A 21,294-nucleotide genomic window follows, 5' to 3' on the forward strand; every position below is an offset into this window, starting at 1 on the left:
AATAATATTTTTTAGTAGCTAATGTTTAATAGGGAAAGTTTTTAGTAATTACACAGTTTTTAGTAATTACATTCAATTCTCATGGGCGGCCATGAGAATTGGAGAGTGTAATTGAAACCTCTCAATTATTTTCAATTACACAGTTACAGTTACAGTGTAATTACATGGTCAGACAAACGTGACAAATTGTGTAATTATCTTTAATTACACATAATCTAATTATATTGTGGCTTTCCAAACGCATTCTAAAAAAATTGTTAAACCAACAATTGCGGTAGATAGGCAAGATAAAGATACACAGCATAGTCTCTGTGCAGCTGGGTTACATTAAAAAATAAATAACTAAAAACTTTCGGTGGGTAGGAAGTGAAGAAAGGAAGTAACGGCACAGTGGCTTAGCTTTCAAGCCATTATAAAATAAAATAAATTCGTTTTTTAAAAAATGATAATAAAATAAAATTAGAAACCGTGTTTCTTGTCGACCAGCTATTTTTTTTTTTAAGTAACTACCGACTCTTTTGATTTCCGAAAATATAATTCAACCCAATTTAGAAGACCACGTTCTATCAACCGTCCACATGTTTTAAATCTTAGCCGTTCATTTAAACATCCTTTTGCTATAAATAGACCCTGGTTTCTTTCTCATTCCTCATCCCCATTGAAGTTTCCAGAATGGGGTCTTCTCTCTCTACCCCTACCTCCATGGGTGCAAGAGCTCTCTGGTATTTATGATCTGTTGTTAGCGTTTTTTATTCGAAGATTTGGTATTGATTGCATATCGCGACTTTGTTCTTCTATCGATATACCTGAGTTTGATTGATGTTTGTGTGCGTTTTGTTCGAATCGGTTAGTGATCTCTCTCGAAATTGATTTATGCAGAGGATCATTGATTTACGCTTGGGATTCTGATTAGATCGGTTTGGTTTGGAATTTCGATTAATATTTCTTATTCGATTCGATTCATTCTTCTTATTTAGGGATTCTTTTGGTTTATTCAGCTTATGGTGGCCTTGGGCTTTGTTTTGGTTTCATCTGTGTTGAAATATGCAGATTATGGCCACAACCATCGAGGTGATTTTCACATAACTGAAATATTTCTTTCGATTACTTCGTTGATGGTTAGCTTCGATTGTTGAGGCTGGGACTGGGAGTGGCTCGGTGGATTGCCCCTGTTTCGTGGTGTCCCAGGTTCTTTTTGGTTAATTGATGTTCTCTAAAAGCATATTGCCTATTCAGATTGTGAAATTTCTTGATTTATTAAATCAAATCCCTTCTTCCAGCTTGCTGCAGAGGTTTGGCAAGAAAGGCTTAAGTTATGCCAACTCCTCGTCTTATCTAACGTTTGGCTCTGTTACCCTTATTTCTGAGAGCGTTTATCATGTTGAACTTCTGAAATCGTTTAAACTTTTTTTCTGAATTTCCGGTTTCGATCGTTGACTTTCTTCTTTCAAGGACGGGCGGATGGTTTGGTATGCTTACGTACACACATTTATAAATGTATATGTTTCAATTGATAAAACTGCGGCAATTCATCCAAATGGGTTTGACATAGTATCACCATCCTTGCTTTTATATCTCCTTTTCTTCATTGTGCTTTGTTTTGAATCTCTTTCTGCCTCCTTTTTTGAGGGTCTTGGTATGTTTCCTCTTTTAGGCGATCGAGAGAATGGGTCAAGGTCTTTTGCGTCGTTGCACTATGGAGGGGGTGTAACATGATTATTTGATTTATTTCAATTCTTATTTATTCATCCTCCTTTCATGTGTTTTTTCTGCTATGCTGTCCATCTTATCATATGCATGTTCACTAATTTCAGGTTCTTGACTTGCGTAAGGCTTCAATATTCTTTAATCGGGTCTATATAAACAAGAATTTAACCTTGGAAGGGAGTTATTCCTGGACTAGTGTTTCCTCTTAAATGTGTTTTTATTTTCTAGAACTTAAGCTTCTGTCTTTGTGAGATTTTTTGTTCATGTCTTCCGTTTTGGGCATTCAATGAATTTTCAGGGCTCTTCTGTCACTCGAGAATTACTAATCATGGATGCCTTAATTGTCATGCCGCAAGTCTTCGATGTCCTCCGCGTCTCCATTCCCATTACTGCGGGTTTGATTTGTTTCATCACCTTTTTATATCGTGATAAGAATCTATTTCCACAGATGATTCTCAGAGCATCATCTTTATTCTGCACTTTGGGAATTTGTATTAGTATTTATATACCTCTTGTAGAGGTTCAGAGGTTTTTTGCAAGTGCAATTACTTTTGTTTGTTGTGTTTGTAACGAATAGTTGGTTGTAGCCTTGTTGGATTCTATGTGATATTTGCAGATCCCCCTATGCTTAGAATTCTGTGTGGGGTCTGGATCTACATTTGCGACCAGGACTTGTTGGGCTTTCTCATTAAAAGGACAGATATTTAGTTTTTGACGTCGAGGTAGGTATAAGTTTAGATATTTGGTTCAGATTATTATGCATGGTTTATGTTTCTTAGCTCTGATGGATGCAGCAGAGGATCGCTAGTAACTTACGCTTCGTACTTTTCCCGTGTATTTATATTTGGAAATTTTGATCAATACATGACCAGCAGAGCATGGTTTATGTTTATTTTTATATGCTCAATTTTATTTTGACTTCCTTTCCCCCTTGATGATGGTATTTTCTCACCTAAATGCGTCGTATATAGGTACTCCAAGTATTTTCTGAATACTCCATTTAATGTGATAGTGGTGCTACTGGAGGTTTGGCAATTCATTCATCTTAACTTGGGGTTGCAATCTTTTGCGCTATGGAAGTCTTCAGTTGAATTATTTTATTATGCCTGCCCCTTTGTCTTTTTTCTCTTATGATCATGATGTCATGCTGCAGTTTATCTTCACCAAAATTGATTCTATGTTCTGAACTTAGATGATTGTTGAATTGCACCAGGAGCTAAGACGTAAGATTTAGCATTTAACATCGAAGGGTAGTTGACTTAGCATAGTATTTTCTTTAAAACACTTCTCATCTTTTGCTACGTCAGTGCGACTTTTTGTTCATGTTTTGCCTTGTGTTATTCAATGAATTTTCAGGGTCCAGCTTTTCTCAAGATTAATTTCATAATTAGTGTTTTCCTCTTCTCCAGTCCTGTGGGTTAGATATGTTTCATTGTCGTTTCATATGAGGTTGTACTACGTTTTATTTTCACTAACTTGATATGTACAGAATTTTGCCAATTGCTGATTTTTGAACCCTTGGCTGGAACGTCGGATTTTGTATCTATGCTCCTTTTCTTGAGTTCGGAGATTCTGCACCCTTAACTACTGAGGTTCTTGTGGCTATCGCTATTATTATTGCAGATGATGTTGATCTTTGGGTTATATTTAAACATTTGGATTTTTGACCCCATTCTCTCTCTCTCTCTCTCTCTCTCTCCCCGACTCTTATCAGCTCTTGGTCTTTTAGATCTCTCTGTCACTAGTGTTTTTATTCTAAGTTTTGGGTATTAGTTGCTTATTGGGGCTTTGTTCTTCTATATATATAACTGTTTGGGTTGTACTGTGGAAATTGATTTATGCAGATCGTTGATTTACACTTGGTTGCGTTTCTGATTAGATCTGTTTGGTTCTTAATCGATTTCATTTTGAGTTTGGATTCATATTTCTTATTCGATTCCTTCCTATTTAGGGTTTCTTTTGGTTTATTTAGCTTATGGTGGCATTGAATTGGGCCTTGTCTTGGTTTCATCTGTGTTGAAATATGCAGATTATGCCTACAATTGTTGAATGTGGTTTTCGTGAAATCTTGCTTTCAATAACATCATTCGAGGGTTGAGGATGGGACTTCCTGTGTCGTGGTATTAAATATGCACGTCCTTCAGAAGCTTCATTATATTTAATAATTAGAATTAGATCAAGTTTAATAAATAAAATCTTAGTTGATCATCTTCACTAGAATAATCGGTTTGCACATAAATGAGGAGTGGTAGTGATGATTATCCACTATTAATATTATTAATAATATTGCTCATGTAATTTCTGAAATCATTTTGACTTTTCTATGAGTATCTGGTTTCGCTCGTTGATTCAGACAGATGATTTGATATACTTATATTCAATTGAATTTTCAGGTTGTTGATAATCTGCGGCGTCTCATCCTTATGGGTTTGACGTAGTATCATCTTCCCATCTTTTTTCTCTCCTTTTTCATCATGCCTCCAGTTTTAAATTTCTTTCTGCCTCCATTCTTTCTTTTTGGCGTTTTCTTATATGCTGTCCATCTTAGCATATTCATTTTTGTTCATTAATTTCAGGTTCTCGACTAAGGGTTCAATTGTTTTATCGGGTGTATTTAAACAAGAATCTAACCTTGGAAGGGAGTTGTCCTGGACTACTGCTTCCTTTTAATTTTAGCTTCTTTCTTTGTGAGATTTTTTGTTCATGTCTTTTGTTTTGGGTGTTGTATGTATTTTTAGGTCTCTGCTTTCACTCAAGACTAAGGCCTCAAATGTTTTATCAGGTCTATTTAAACAAGAATCTAACCTTGGAAGGGAGTTGTCTTGGACTAGTGTTTCCTTTTAACTTTAGCTTCTGTCTTTGTAAGATATTTCGTTCATATCTTTTGTTTGGGGTGTTCAATGAATTTTCAGGACTCTTCTTTCACTCAAGAATATTTTAAAACATTGATGCTACTAAAAGGCTTCCAATTTTTTAACTGGTCTATTTACACAACAATATTTTGGGTGAGATTTTTCCTGGACTAGTGTTCCCTTTTAACTTTAGCTTTGGTCTGTGAGATTTTTGATTCATTTCTTTAGTTTTGGGTGTTCAATGGATTTTCAGGACTCTTCTTTTACTCAAGAATAATTTGAAACGTGGACGCGACTAAGATTTGTCCTGGACTAGTGTTTCCTTTCTTTAGCTCTGGCTTTGTGAGATTTTTGGTTCATTTCTTTTGTTTTGGGTGTTCAGTGAATTTTCAGGACTCCTTTCACTCAAGTATACTTTAAATCATGGATGCTTTTATCATCATGCTGCAAGTCGTAATATTCCTCTGCTTCTTGATTCTCATCACTACTTGCTAGACATGTTCCATAACCTTTTCATCTCTTGGTATTGCAAGGCTGGGTGTTGCTTTGTGATAAGTATCTATTATCACAGATGATTGTCAAAGCTTCACCGATTGTTGATCTGCACTTTGGGAATAGGTTTAGGGTTTTTGTGCAAGTGCTGCTGCTTTTGTTTGTTATGTTGGTAAACAATAGTTGATTTGCTGTGGGTTTTGTGGGTACCCTGTGATATTTTTTGCAGATCCTCTTTCCTCTGAATTCTATGGGATCTGGATATACATTTGCAACCAAGGCGTGTTGGACCTTCACATTAAAAGGTCAGATATTTAATTTTTGACGTCTTGGTATAAGCTCACATATTTTCTATATGTTTTCCTTAGCTTTGATGGATGCAGAGCATCACCAATGGTTTGGCTTACACTTGGTACTTTGCATGTGTATCTATATACACATTTGGAAATTTTGATCCATATGGCCTCACCATTTGTGAAAGAAATCTGGGTTTTTGATATGCGACATTGGGGTATGTATGTATCTAAGCTTTTGATTTGACTTTTCTGAATCCTTGAATTTCTTAAGAGTAACGAGTAACCTACGAATTTGGACTAGAACCCCGTTGTATACTCATTTGCAAGGAAGAAGTTGGTTTTCTGAAATTTATCCACTGCCGTGACCTTTGGTTTGATGCTCTTGATGCAATGTCAGTTGTTTTTCGGTATAAGGTCAAATATTTTGTTCTTGGTTTGAACTCATTATCCATAAATTATGATTCATGCAGAGCAAGGCATCGTATGTTTGAACTCATTTGCCTTTTGGTACCAGACATTTGGTTTTTATCATTAATTACTGTTATTGCCCCTCAACTTGCTATTCTCCGCCAACTGCTGATTTACAACATCTTTATATGTGGGAAGCTTGATTGGTGTCTTATTTATAATCCTTTGAAAAATTAGTGGGACTTCTGAGCAAGCTCTTTTTTAAGTATGTTTTCGTGATGGTGTACTGGGTCTATGTGTTTCAATGTTTGATCATATTCTAGTTTTGGTGTGGACTACTTATTAGGATGTGATAGTCTGCATTTCTCTCTGATATGTCAAAATGTCAAATGCTCAGGGAAGTTATAAATATTTATAGAAAAACTGGTGAATTGACATTTGGTTGGTGGTGATGTCCTCTTCGGTCAGACTCTATTTCAAGAGGGTGGTGATATTCTGTTATATATTCTTTGATCGTTCTATTTCTGAATGGCTTTGTTGAACGTATTTGGTATGTTTTGTTTGCGACAGTTGGTGACACAGTCATGTTATTTGATCAATCACTTTTGGTGATACACACCTGACTTTTGAAGTTGTCTTGTGATTTTTATCTGGATTCAATTTCTCTGGAGCACATTTGCTGTTTGAAGCTGTTTCGTGATTTTGAAAGCTTACATCTTACAAGAAATGTACCCATGCTTTCATAGTAATTTTGTATTTGGGTTCTGTTTGTTATGAATCTCTAATTTGAACTCTTACTGCTCGTCATGTAACTCATTACGTTTTCCTGATAATGTTTATTCTCTAAATGTATCTTTAACTTCAATATAGACTTAATTCTGTCTTGTTTTTCTGTTGTTGATGGTATAGATTTTGTAAGATGTTTGTTGACTTTTTGTGTGTTGATAACTGGTGTTTAATAAACTGACTTCTACTAAATATATAGCTACTGTTTACTGACTTTTTATACTTGGCTAGTCACACGTTATATAATAACATATTTTGCTGTAAATATTTTATGAATTTATAATACTTAGCAAACTCTTGATTTAATTTGAAGTCTAAACAAATGTTAATCCGAGAAATAAACCAACAATAATCAAGCTATGCAATGTTGACCCTAGAAAAAAAAAAGCTATGCAATTCAAAAAATTTCATTTGCCTTATGTTATAATGTTGACCATATGTTATATGCAACAAAAACGGGTTTTTTTATCTCTGTCGCCACTTAAGTTTCTAAACATGTCATATGTAATTAATTTATTATTCAATAATTAAGAATTCTCTTGAATATATATTTATATATATAAATGCATACACGTATATACATACATATGAATTTTCTTATACGGCTAATGTCAATTTTTTAATTTTTTCCTTGTTGGCATTATTGATAAAATACTTGTAAAATTCAATTTGATCATTTTATACCTGGCTTTAATGGAATTTTTTTTTTTAAATGTATTGAGAGAACATCCTTGATCTTACATTTTATTTATTTTCTTCTTCCGAGGCTCTTTGTAGGTGATGGAAAATGGCTCAAGGTTATCTTAGCATCTGCATTTGTTTGATAATTCAAAGAACTTGACTTGCTTCAATATTCCTTTCCTCAAGCGCCTTGGTAGGGTGTTATCTTACCTTCTCACTACTTCTTCCTTATACTTGGATGAGTGGTTTAGTTTTTCTTTTTTGTTTTTTTTTTCCCTTGAATTTTCTTGTGTTTGGACTTCGAACTTGCAGTTCTTAGGAGAAGCAATCGTGATTTCAGAGTTAATATTGGAATTTGTACAAGCTACCTATTCTGGGAAAAACAGGAATGCTAGTTTTATATTACCTCATTTTTAAATTGGCTCTCCCCCAATAAAGCAGTATTTATTTTGTGAAAAGCAAGAATATTAGTTTTATATTCTTCTCCACTTTAAAATTCTCTTTCTCTCTCTCTCTCTCTGCTCGTATTTTCTCATTAGGCAGTTGCGTCAATTTTTTTTATCAGCACTCATTTGGGCTTTGACTGGGTAGACCTCTAGTAAACTACCTAAAGCTTTCTTGTGATCATGGTGTTCCCTTCTCAATCTTATCTTGTATGTAACTTTTTCTTTGATTTCCTTTTGTTAATTTCGTGGAACCCTTATGATTTGGAGTTTTCTTAAATCTTTTGTTTTAGGTCTCGAAATTTCTTTGGTGAGCTGGAGAGGAGGTTTGACAAGTCATTAAATCTTAATTTAGGCCTTTAATTTTTCTTCAAGCTTTTTATCTTTCTTTAGTTTCTTTTCACGTATATGCAAGCTGCTGTTTGTGCTTTTTTTTGTTAATTTCAGGCACTTCGGCTGCAGTTTACGAGGTATAGGAAGATGATTCGTTCAGTATTTCGTGTGGCGTTTCCTGGTCTAAGTATATTTGAAGCTAGACTTATTTTTGTATTATTTTTTCTTAAGTTTTATTTATGTCTCCATCCTGAACTTTTCTGTTTGTACGTGTATTTTTTTTTATCATGTTCATGCATAGTTTTTAATTATTCAGGCTCTTGGTATGTCTTTGGCCGCAACCATTCTTGTGTCTGTCTAAGCAGCTTCAACCTTGTGTGGTGGTCTCTAATCTTATATTTTCTTGTCATAGCTTTTTCTAGATTTGTTTGATTGTGTCATATCTTTGTTTTATATTGGTTTTTATGCATTGGTCTTCCAAGGTATAGTTTTTTTGTATCTATTTGTTATGCATCATGGAGATTCATATATGTTCTACCGACCTATTTCGTTGTGTCAAATTTTTGTCTGTTTTGCCTGGTCTTTTCATCTTGCTTAATTTGCGACTCATTTTTCTGATTACTTTCATAATGTTGATATACATTAGTTTCAGGTTATGGTCATAGGACCTTTTTAACTGGATATGGATTGGCACTCTTACTGTGCCTTTCTATGAATGTCTTCGGCAACCTTTACTTTTATTTTGTTTATACTACTTTTTTAGGGTGTTTTTTTGAAGTCAAGTTATTCAAAATTGTAGCTTCATCATTTTGGGTTTGACATTACATGTCTTGTATTGTAGGATTTTTGTATATTCTTTCCTTTCTAGGTAATTTCTAGCCGATGGAGAGAATGGTTGTTCAAGGCTCAGGTATATTTTCTGTTACGTGTAGCTGTATTGCAGAGGTTGTAAAATATTTTCTTTTATTTCATATGTGGTTGTCCTTGTTTTTTTATAGGCATTTTTTATTTGTTTTTTTTTTTTTTAAATTGGCATTTTTTATATGTTGATTCTTAGCATATGCATTTTGTTTGATAGTTGCAGGCTTTCAATTTTTTTGGGCATCAGTCTTCTTTACTTTAATATATATTTCAACAAACATTTGACCTTAAAGTTGAGTAAACTTTTCATAGTATCTTTTTTTAAACGGTATTTTTATTTTTCTCTACATTACGATTTTTTGTTCATGTCTTTACTTTGGGTTTTCAATGAATTTTTAGCGGTTCAACTTTTCTCAATAATATTTTCCTAATTGTCTTCATCTTCTCTAGTCCCAGCACTGTTGGGTTAGTTATGTTTTGTCATCTTCTTCTCATATGAGGTCATGTTACGATATATTTTCACTAACTTTATGTGCAGAAATTTACCAATTCTTGATTTGCATCCCGAACTGAGACTTCAGATTTCGTTTCGATGCTCCTTTTCCTGATGTGTGGAGGTTCTGTTTGGCATCTAGTATGTGTTGTGCGTGTTGCTGGTTGTTTATTTTAACTATGTAGGGCTTTATAGTTATCTCTATTATTATTGCATATGATATCATCTTTGATTTATATTTGAGATTTAGATTTAGATATATGCATCCTTGGTTTGATTTGGTGTCTTCAAACGGTATTGCAGTTCTGGTTTCAGTCATGATTGGAGTTCCTACAACTGATCTATTTTGTGACACATAAGACCCTACTTTTATTCATCTCATTGTCCAATTGACTTTCTGTCTCCCTATACGGTAGTATTTTCTCGTTCGGTAAATGTGTCGCTCGTTGTGCGTGTTGCTGGTTGTTTATTTTAACTATGTAGGGCTTTATAGTTATCTCTATTATTATTGCATATGATATCATCTTTGATTTATATTTGAGATTTAGATTTAGATATATGCATCCTTGGTTTGATTTGGTGTCTTCAAACGGTATTGCAGTTCTGGTTTCAGTCATGATTGGAGTTCCTACAACTGATCTATTTTGTGACACATAAGACCCTACTTTTATTCATCTCATTGTCCAATTGACTTTCTGTCTCCCTATACGGTAGTATTTTCTCGTTCGGTAAATGTGTCGCTCGTTGTGCGTGTTGCTGGTTGTTTATTTTAACTATGTAGGGCTTTATAGTTATCTCTATTATTATTGCATATGATATCATCTTTGATTTATATTTGAGATTTAGATTTAGATATATGCATCCTTGGTTTGATTTGGTGTCTTCAAACGGTATTGCAGTTCTGGTTTCAGTCATGATTGGAGTTCCTACAACTGATCTATTTTGTGAAACATAAGACCCTACTTTTATTCATCTCATTGTCCAATTGACTTTCTGTCTCCCTATACGGTGGTATATTCTCGTTCGGTAAATGTGTCGCTTGTTGTGCGTGTTGCTGGTTGTTTATTTTAACTATGTAGGGCTTTATAGTTATCTCTATTATTATTGCATATGATATCATCTTTGATTTATATTTGAGATTTAGATTTAGATATATGCATCCTTGGTTTGATTTGGTGTCTTCAAACAGTATTGCAGTTCTGGTTTCAGTCATGATTGGAGTTCCTACAACTGATCTATTTTGTGAAACATAAGACCCTACTTTTATTCATCTCATTGTCCAATTGACTCTCTGTCTCCCTATACGGTGGTATTTTCTCGTTCGGTAAAAATGTGTCGCTCGTTTTTTCAGCTTATGGAGATAGCTGCCATGGTTTCACATAGTCGACACTGGATTTTCGACAACCTACCGATTTTATGAAAAATAAGAATTTCAGCTTTACATATCTTTTTTAGAATTGATTGTCTCCCACTCTCCTTGTATGGTTTATTTTCACCTACTTTTTTTTTGGCAGTTTATTTTTCACTGGATGGAACTCCTATGAATATTAAAGCTTTGCCTACAATCATGCTGGTGTTTTGAGAACAACATTGCATTGGTGGTATCATAGTCCTCGATCCCTTTTAACTGTTTTTACTTTTTTAGTGTATTGTTTAGTTTTCCTTTCTTCTTTGAATTTTCTTGTTTTGGACTTTGAATAACATTGCAGCTCTTATGAAAAATAAGAATGCTAGTTTACTTCTCATTGTCCAATTGACTTTCTTTCCCAATATAGTTGTAATTCTCATTTGGTAAATGCATTGTATTTTTCAGCTTCTTGAGATAGCTACCATGGTTTCTCATAGTCAACACTGAATTTCCTACATCGTGAAAAATAAGAATTTCAACTCTGCGTACTTGTCCTTTATTAGGTTGACTATATCCCTTTCCCCCTATATCTTTTTTCTCATTTGGTAAATGTGTCGTTTCTTTCAGTACTTATTTGATTTCTTACTCGATACTAATCTTGTGAACTAATTAAAGCTGGCCTGCAATGGTGGGGTGGTCTTTCAAGAACAATATTGCATTGGTGGTATTGTTTTCATTGTACCCTTTTACTTTATTTACTACTTTACTGCAACGTATCATTTAGTTTGCTTTCTTGAATTTTCTTGATATTAGGATGAAAACTTGTACTCTGTTACCATCAAGTTACACAAGAAATTGGGTCAGTGTGCTTGCTCCATCAAATTGTTTTATGAATTCTCTTATATGGCTGGTGACTTTATCAGTGCTGTTTGCTAAAAAATTTCGTCTACTAGCTTTTCGTTTGTTAAACAAATTTTCTGGTTGTTTCAACTTTTTGACATTAGTCAAAATGGTTTCTTATTTATATTTGGAACTTTTGATCAATACATGACCAGCAGAGCATGGTTTATGTTTATTTTTATATGCTCATTTTTATATTGACTTCCTTTCTCCCTTGATGATGGTATTTTCTCACCTAAATGCGTTGTATATAGGTACTCCAAGTATTTTCTGAATCCTCTCATTTAATGTGATAGTGGTGCTACTGGAGGTTTCGCAATTCATTCATCTTAACTTGGGCTTGCAATCTTTTGTGCTATGGAAGTCTTCAGTTGAATTATTTTATTATGCCTGCCCCTTTGTCTTTTTTCTCTTATGATCATGATGTCATGCTGCAGTTTATCTTCACCAAAATTGATTCTATGTTCTGAACTTAGATGATTGTTGAATTGCACCAGGAGCTAAGACGTAAGATTTAGCATTTAACATCGAAGGGTAGTTGACTTAGCACAGTATTATCTTTAAAACACTTCTCATCTTTTGCTACGTCAGTGCGACTTTTTGTTCATGTTTTGCCTTGTGTTATTCAATGAATTTTCAGGGTCCAGCTTTTCTCAAGATTAATTTCATAATTAGTGTTTTCCTCTTCTCCAGTCCTGTGGGTTAGATATGTTTCATTGTCGTTTCATATGAGGTTGTACTACGTTTTATTTTCACTAACTTGATATGTACAGAATTTTGCCAATTGCTGATTTTTGAACCCTTGGCTGGAACGTCGGATTTTGTATCTATGCTCCTTTTCTTGAGTTCGGAGATTCTGCACCCTTAACTACTGAGGTTCTTGTGGCTATCGCTATTATTATTGCAGATGATGTTGATCTTTGGGTTATATTTAAAAATTTGGATTTTTGACCCCATTCTCTCTCTCTCTCTCTCTCTCTCTCTCTCTCTCTTATTAGCTCTTGGTCTTTTAGATCTCTCTGTCACTAGTGTTTTTATTCTAAGTTTTGGGTATTAGTTGCTTATTGGGGCTTTGTTCTTCTATATATATTACTGTTTGGGTTGTCTTGATCGGTTAGTGATTACTGTGGAAATTGCTTTATGCAGATCGTTGATTTACACTTGGTTGCGTTTCTGATTAGATCGGTTTGGTTCTTAATCGATTTCATTTTGAGTTTGGATTCATATTTCTTATTCGATTCCTTCCTATTTAGGGTTTCTTTTGGTTTATTTAGCTTATGGTGGCCTTGAATTGGGCCTTGTCTTGGTTTCATCTGTGTTGAAATATGCAGATTATGCCTACAATTGTTGAATGTGGTTTTCGTGAAATCTTGCTTTCAATAACATCATTCGAGGGTTGAGGATGGGACTTCCTGTGTCGTGGTATTAAATATGCACGTCCTTCAGAAGCTTCATTATATTTAATAATTAGAATTAGATCAAGTTTAATTAATAAAATCTTAGTTGATCATCTTCACTAGAATAATCGGTTTGCACATAAATGAGGAGTGGTAGTGATGATTATCCACTATTAATATTATTAATAATATTGCTCATGTAATTTCTGAAATCATTTTGACTTTTCTATGAGTATCTGGTTTCGCTCGTTGATTCAGACAGATGATTTGATATACTTATATTCAATTGAATTTTCAGGTTGTTGATAATCTGTGGCGTCTCATCCTTATGGGTTTGACATAGTATCATCTTCCCATCTTTTTTCTCTCCTTTTTCATCATGCCTCCAGTTTTAAATTTCTTTCTGCCTCCATTCTTTCTTTTCGGCGTTTTCTTATATGCTGTCCATCTTAGCATATTCATTTTTGTTCATTAATTTCAGGTTCTCGACTAAGGGATCAATTGTTTTATCGGGTGTATTTAAACAAGAATCTAACCTTGGAAGGGAGTTGTCCTGGACTACTGCTTCCTTTTAATTTTAGCTTCTTTCTTTGTGAGATTTTTTGTTCATGTCTTTTGTTTTGGGTGTTGTATGAGTTTTTAGGTCTCTGCTTTCACTCAAGACTAAGGCCTCAAATGTTTTATCAGGTCTATTTAAACAAGAATCTAACCTTGGAAGGGAGTTGTCTTGGACTAGTGTTTCCTTTTAACTTTAGCTGTCTTTGTAAGATATTTCGTTCATTTCTTTTGTTTGGGGTGTTCAATGAATTTTCAGGACTCTTCTTTCACTCAAGAATATTTTAAAACATTGATGCTACTAAAAGGCTTCAAATTGTTTAACTGGTCTATTTACTCAACAATATTTTGGGTGAGATTTTTCCTGGACTAGTGTTTCCTTTTAACTTTAGCTTCGGTCTGTGAGATTTTTGATTCATTTCTTTAGTTTTGGGTGTTCAATGGATTTTCAGGACTCTTCTTTTACTCAAGAATAATTTGAAACGTGGACGCGACTAAGATTTGTCCTGGACTAGTGTTTCCTTTCTTTAGCTCTGGCTTTGTGAGACTTTTGGTTCATTTCTTTTGTTTTGGGTGTTCAGTGAATTTTAAAGACTCTTTTCACTCAAGTATACTTTAAATCATGGATGCTTTTATCATCATGCTGCAAGTCGTAATATTCCTATGCTTCTCGATTCTCATCACTACTTGCTAGACATGTTCCATAACCTTTTCATCTCTTGGTATTGCAAGGCTGGGTGTTGCTTTGTGATAAGTATCTATTATCACAGATGATTGTCAAAGCTTCACCGATTGTTGATCTGCACTTCGGGAATAGCTTTAGGGTTTTTGTGCAAGTGTTGCTCCTTTTGTTTGTTATGTTGGTAAACAATAGTTGATTTGCTGTGGGTTTTGTGGGTACCCTGTGATATTTTTTGCAGATCCTCTTTCCTCTGAATTCTATGTGGGATCTGGATATACATTTGCAACCAAGGCGTGTTGGACCTTCACATTAAAAGGTCAGATATTTAATTTTTGACGTCTTGGTATAAGCTCACATATTTTCTATATGTTTTCCTTAGCTTTGATGGATGCAGAGTATCACCAATGGTTTGGCTTACACTTGGTACTTTGCATGTGTATCTATATACGCATTTGGAAATTTTGATCCATATGGCCTCACCATTTGTGAAAGAAATCTGGGTTTTTGATATGCGACATTGGGGTATGTATGTATCTAAGCTTTTGATTTGACTTTTCTGAATCCTTGAATTTCTTAAGAGTAACGAGTAACCTACGAATTTGGACTAGAACCCCGTTGTATACTCATTTGCAAGGAAGAAGTTGGTTTTCTGAAATTTATCCACTGCCGTGACCTTTGGTTTGATGCTCTTGATGCAATGTCAGTTGTTTCTCGGTATAAGGTCAAATATTTTGTTCTTGGTTGAACTCATTATCCATAAATTATGATTCATGCTGAGCGAGGCATCGTATGTTTGAACTCATTTGCCTTTTGGTACCAGACATTTGGTTTTATCATTAATTACTGTTATTGCCCCTCAACTTGCTATGCTCCGCCAACTGCTGATTTACAACATCTTTATATGTGGGAAGCTTGATTGGTGTCTTATTTATAATCCTTTGAAAAATTAGTGGGACTTCTGAACAAGCTCTTTTTTAAGTATGTTTTCGTGATAATGTACTGGGTCTATGAGTTTCAATGTTTGATCATATTCTAGTTTTGGTGTGGACTACTTATTAGGATGTGATAGTCTGCATTTCTCTCTGATATGTCAAAATGTCAAATGCTCAGGGAAGTTATAAATATTTATAGAAAAACTGGTGAATTGACATTTGGTTGGTGGTGATGTCCTCTTCGGTCAGACTCTATTTCAAGAGGGTGGTGATATTCTGCTATATATTCTTTGATCGTTCTATTTCTGAATGGCTTTGTTGAACGTATTTGGTATGTTTTGTTTGCGACAGTTGGTGACACAGTCATGTTATTTGATCAATCACTTTTGGTGATACACACCTGACTTTTGAAGTTGTCTTGTGATTTTTATCTGGATTCAATTTCTCTGGAGCACATTTGCTGTTTGAAGCTGTTTCGTGATTTTGAAAGCTTACATCTTACAAGAAATGTACCCATGCTTTCATAGTAATTTTGTATTTGGGTTCTGTTTGTTATGAATCTCTAATTTGAACTCTTACTGCTCGTCATGTAACTCATTACGTTTTCCTGATAATGTTTATTCTCTAAATGTATCTTTAACTTCAATATAGACTTAATTCTGTCTTGTTTTTCTGTTGTTGATGGTATAGATTTTGTAAGATGTTTGTTGACTTTTTGTGTGTTGATAACTGGTGTTTAATAAACTGACTTCTACTAAATATATAGCTACTGTTTACTGACTTTTTATACTTGGCTAGTCACACGTTATATAATAACATATTTTGCTGTAAATATTTTATGAATTTATAATACTTAGCAAACTCTTGATTTAATTTGAAGTCTAAACAAATGTTAATCCGAGAAATAAACCAACAATAATCAAGCTATGCAATGTTGACCCTAGAAAAAAAAAAGCTATGCAATTCAAAAAATTTCATTTGCCTTATGTTATAATGTTGACCATATGTTATATGCAACAAAAACGGGTTTTTTTATCTCTGTCGCCACTTAAGTTTCTAAACATGTCATATGTAATTAATTTATTATTCAATAATTAAGAATTCTCTTGAATATATATTTATATATATAAATGCATACACGTATATACATACATATGAATTTTCTTATACGGCTAATGTCAATTTTTTAATTTTTTCCTTGTTGGCATTATTGATAAAATACTTGTAAAATTCAATTTGATCATTTTATACCTGGCTTTAATGGAATTTTTTTTTTTAAATGTATTGAGAGAACATCCTTGATCTTACATTTTATTTATTTTCTTCTTCCGAGGCTCTTTGTAGGTGATGGAAAATGGCTCAAGGTTATCTTAGCATCTGCATTTGTTTGATAATTCAAAGAACTTGACTTGCTTCAATATTCCTTTCCTCAAGCGCCTTGGTAGGGTGTTATCTTACCTTCTCACTACTTCTTCCTTATACTTGGATGAGTGGTTTAGTTTTTCTTTTTTGTTTTTTTTTCCCTTGAATTTTCTTGTGTTTGGACTTCGAACGTGCAGTTCTTAGGAGAAGCAATCGTGATTTCAGAGTTAATATTGGAATTTGTACAAGCTACCTATTCTGGGAAAAACAGGAATGCTAGTTTTATATTACCTCATTTTTAAATTGGCTCTCCCCCAATAAAGCAGTATTTATTTTGTGAAAAGCAAGAATATTAGTTTTATATTCTTCTCCACTTTTAAATTCTCTCTCTCTCTCTCTGCTCGTATTTTCTCATTAGGCAGTTGCGTCAATTTTTTTTATCAGCACTCATTTGGCTTTTGACTGGGTAGACCTCTAGTAAACTACCTAAAGCTTTCTTGTGATCATGGTGTTCCCTTCTCAATCTTATCTTGTATGTAACTTTTTCTTTGATTTCCTTTTGTTAATTTCGTGGAACCCTTATGATTTGGAGTTTTCTTAAATCTTTTGTTTTAGGTCTCGAAATTTCTTTGGTGTGCTGGAGAGGAGGTTTGACAAGTCATTAAATCTTAATTTAGGCCTTTAATTTTTCTTCAAGCTTTTTATCTTTCTTTAGTTTCTTTTCACGTATATGCAAGCTGCTGTTTGTGCTTTTTTTTTTTAATTTCAGGCACTTTGGCTGCAGTTTACAAGGTTTAGGAAGATGATTCGTTCAGTATTTCGTGTGGCGTTTCTTGGTCTAAGTATATTTGAAGCTAGACTTATTTTTGTATTATTTTTTCTTAAGTTTTATTTATGTCTCCATCCTGAACTTTTCTGTTCGTACGTGTATTTTTTTTATCATGTTCATGCATAGTTTTTAATTATTCAGGCTCTTGGTATGTCTTTGGCCGCAACCATTCTTGTGTCTGTCTAAGCAGCTTCAACCTTGTGTGGTGGTCTCTAATCTTATCTTTTCTTGTCATAGCTTTTTCTAGATTTGTTTGATTGTGTCATATCTTTGTTACATATTGGTTTTTATGCATTGGTCTTCCAAGGTATAGTTTTTTTGTATCTATTTGTTATGCATCATGGAGATTCATATTTGTTCTGCTGACCTATTTCGTTGTGTCAAATTTTTGTCTGTTTTGCCTGGTCTTTTCATCTTGCTTAATTTGCGACTCATTTTTCTGATTACTTTCATAATGTTGATATACATTAGTTTCAGGTTATGGTCATAGGACCTTTTTAACTGGATATGGATTGGCACTCTTTACTTCTACTGTGCCTTTCTATGAATGTCTTCAGCAACCTTTACTTTTATTTTGTTTATACTATTTTTTTAGGGTGTTTTTTTGAAGTCAAGTTATTCAAAATATTAGCTTCATCTTTTTGGGTTTGACATTACATGTCTTGTATTGTAGGATTTTTGTATATTCTTTCCTTTCTAGGTAATTTCTAGCCGATGGAGAGAATGGTTGTTCAAGGCTCAGGTATATTTTCTGTTTCGTGTAGCTGTATTGCGGAGGTTGTAAAATATTTTCTTTTATTTCATATGTAGTTGTCCTTATTTTTTTATAGGCATTTTTTATATGTTGATTCTTAGCATATGCATTTTGTTTGATAGTTGCAGGCTTTCAACTTTCTTGGGCATCAGTCTCTTTACTTTTAATATATATTTTAACAAACATTTGACCTTAAAGTTGAGTAAACTTTTCATAGTATCTTTTCTTAAACGGTATTTTTATTTTTAGCTACATTACAATTTTTTGTTCATGTCTTTACTTTGGGTGTTCAATGAATTTTTAGCGGTTCAACTTTTCTCAATAATATTTTCCTAATTGTCTTCATCTTCTCTAGTCCCAGCACCGTTGGGTTAGTTATGTTTTGTCATCTTCTTTTCATATGAGGTCATGTTACGATATATTTTCACTAACTTGATATGTGCAGAAATTTACCAATTCTTGATTTGCATCCCGAACTGAGACTTCAGATTTCGTTTCTATGCTCCTTTTCCTGATGTGTGGAGGTTCTGTTTGGTATCTAGTATGTGTTGTGCGTGTTGCTGGTAGTTTAATTTAACTATGTAGGGCTTTATAGTTATCTCTATTATTATTGCATATGATGTCATCTTTGATTTATATTTGAGATTTAGATTTAGATATATGCATCCTTGGTTTGATTTGGTGTCTTTAAACGGTATTGCAGTTCTGGTTTCAGTCATGATTTGAGTTCCTACAACTGATCTATTTTGTGAAACATAAGACCCTACTTTTATTCATCTCATTGTCCAATTGACTCTGTCTCCCTATACGGTGGTATTTTCTCGTTTGGTAAATGTGTCGCTCGTTTTTTCAGCTTATGGAGATAGCTGCCATGGTTTCACATAGTCGACACTGGATTTTCGACAACCTACCGATTTTATGAAGAATAAGAATTTCAGCTTTTCATATCCTTTTTAGAATTGATTGTCTCCCACTCTCCTTGTATGGTTTATTTTCACCTACTTTTTTTTTGGCAGTTTATTTTTCGCTGGATAGAACTCCTATGAATATTAAAGCTTTGCCTACAATCATGCTGGTGTTTTGAGAACAACATTACATTGGTGGTATCATAGTCCTCGATCCCTTTTAACTGTTTTTACTTTTTTAGTGTATTGTTTAGTTTTCCTTTCTTCTTTGAATTTTCTTGTTTTGGACTTCGAATAACATTGCAGCTCTTATGAAAAATAAGAATGCTAGTTTACTTCTCATTGTCCAATTGACTTTCTTTCCCAATATGGTTGTAATTCTCATTTGGTAAATGCATTGTATATTTCAGCTTCTTGAGATATCTACCATGGTTTCTCATAGTCAACACTGAATTTCCTACATCGTGAAAAATAAGAATTTCAGCTCTGCGTACTTGTCCTTTATTAGGTTGACTGTATCCCTTTCCCCCTATATCTTTTTTCTCATTTGGTAAATGTCGTTTATTTCAGTACTTATTTGATTTCTTACTGGATACTTATCTTGTGAACTTATTAAAGCTGGCCTGCAATGGTGGGGTGGTCTTTCAAGAACAATATTGCATTGGTAGTATTGTTTTCATTGTACCCTTTTACTTTATTTACTACTTTACTGCAACGTATCATTTAGTTTGCTTTCTTGAATTTTCTTGATATTAGGATGAAAACTTGTACTCTGTTACCATCAAGTTACACAAGAAATTGGGTTAGTATGCTTGCTCCATCAAATTGTTTTATGAATTCTGTTATATGGCTGGTGACTTTATCAGTGCTGTTTGCTAAAAAATTTCGTCTACTAGCTTTTCGTTTGTTAAACAAATTTTCTGGTTGTTTCAACTTTTTGACATAAGTCAAAATTGGGCGGGCTTTGGTTTGACATAACATATTAACATCCTCAACCTTGCATTTTATTTTTCATTTAATGTGTTACATTGTTTGGATTTTGGTCTGTCTTTATATAGGTGATGGAAAATGGTTCAAGGCTATCTTAGCTTATGCATTTGTTCATTATTTTAAGCTCTTGACTTGCTTGAGTATTCCTATCTTAACATGCATCTTGGCACCTTCGAAGGGAGTTATCTCGTTCTTGTATTTTTCTTTAATTGATTAGCATTTGCTGTATTGTATTTTGAGTGTGTGAATATCAGTCTGTAGGTGAATTTTCAGGTATGTCACTCGAGAGTGCAATGAAGCTGTTTGATAGTTTGCTTCACCTATTTTATTACTTTGTTTATTTCTGCATGTATATGGTTTATTTATCCTGGCTTTTCAGGGTTTTCCTTTCAATGTGGACATGTTTTCAGAAGATGTTTCAAACGTTGGAGTGTTGGTCGGTATTCAACTTGGCCAACTATTTACTGATAGTTTCAGTCTTTAGTTATTTATCTTCACGCTGCAGTTTTCACAATTCTTCAATCTCACATAGTTTTAGTAGTATATCTCGTTTGAGAGGGTGAATAAAAGCATTTATGTAATAGCTTTGCATTATGTGTTAACTGCAGATTTGGGATATCTGGTATTATCTGCTGTTTGTGTTGCCCAGTGCCCACATCTGGTATAATGAAATCTCACTCCTGTTTTTTTTTTTTGTTTTTAATATGGTATATTGGACTTGGCTTTTGCTCTCTCGTACTGCTCCAAGTATTTTAAGTATGGTATATGGTCATTTGCCGCAGTGATTATGTTTATAGTTGGTTGTTTTGGACATTGACAGTTTGGGAGATTTGAGCCACTGTGTTAAATTATTCAAAAAATTGAACTACATGTATTTTTGTGGTCCACACTGTTTGAAGTCTTATGTTGTTGACATTAATGAAATGTATCCAATTTTATTTTTTGTGTTTTTCTTTTCGATGTAGACTAATGTTTAATCATTTGATTTTCTTATTTCCTCAAGATGTCTATTTAATTTTAATATTTACTTTTGTTGCTTTAACTCGAGGTAAGGTCTTTTAACAAAAGTTTATCAACTGATATTGTTTTCGTTTGAATATTATCACTATTTTCAAAACAATACGATGGCTTATTTTGAAAACTGTTGATTAGATTTTTTTTAAGTTGAAAATATAGAACATTGCATTTGTCTTGCAATTTAAATATGTAAAATAAAAAAAAAATTCCTTCAAAAAAAAAAAAATGTAAAATAAAATAAGTTTGTTATCTAGATTTTTAAGAGTTTTTA

General features: G+C 33.6%; 1 long non-coding RNA gene across 11 annotated transcripts; it reads left to right on the forward strand.

Moving 5' to 3' along the window:
• The first annotated feature begins 261 nt into the window (after positions 1 to 261).
• On the forward strand, positions 262 to 20,955 carry LOC115724937 (uncharacterized). 11 transcript variants are annotated; one of them, XR_009688380.1, is made up of 3 exons: positions 618 to 722; positions 880 to 13,022; positions 13,296 to 20,955. It is a non-coding gene; the product is annotated as an uncharacterized LOC115724937 (long non-coding RNA). The 11 variants fall into 11 exon arrangements; XR_009688378.1 differs by having other exon boundaries at positions 640 to 13,022; positions 13,296 to 19,818; positions 20,075 to 20,955; XR_009688379.1 differs by having other exon boundaries at positions 640 to 13,022; positions 13,296 to 17,060; positions 17,144 to 20,955.
• The last annotated feature ends 339 nt before the right edge of the window (positions 20,956 to 21,294 follow it).

Source organism: Cannabis sativa, chromosome 6, assembly GCF_029168945.1.
Source record: "Cannabis sativa cultivar Pink pepper isolate KNU-18-1 chromosome 6, ASM2916894v1, whole genome shotgun sequence".
Classification (NCBI taxonomy): Eukaryota; Viridiplantae; Streptophyta; class Magnoliopsida; order Rosales; family Cannabaceae; genus Cannabis; species Cannabis sativa.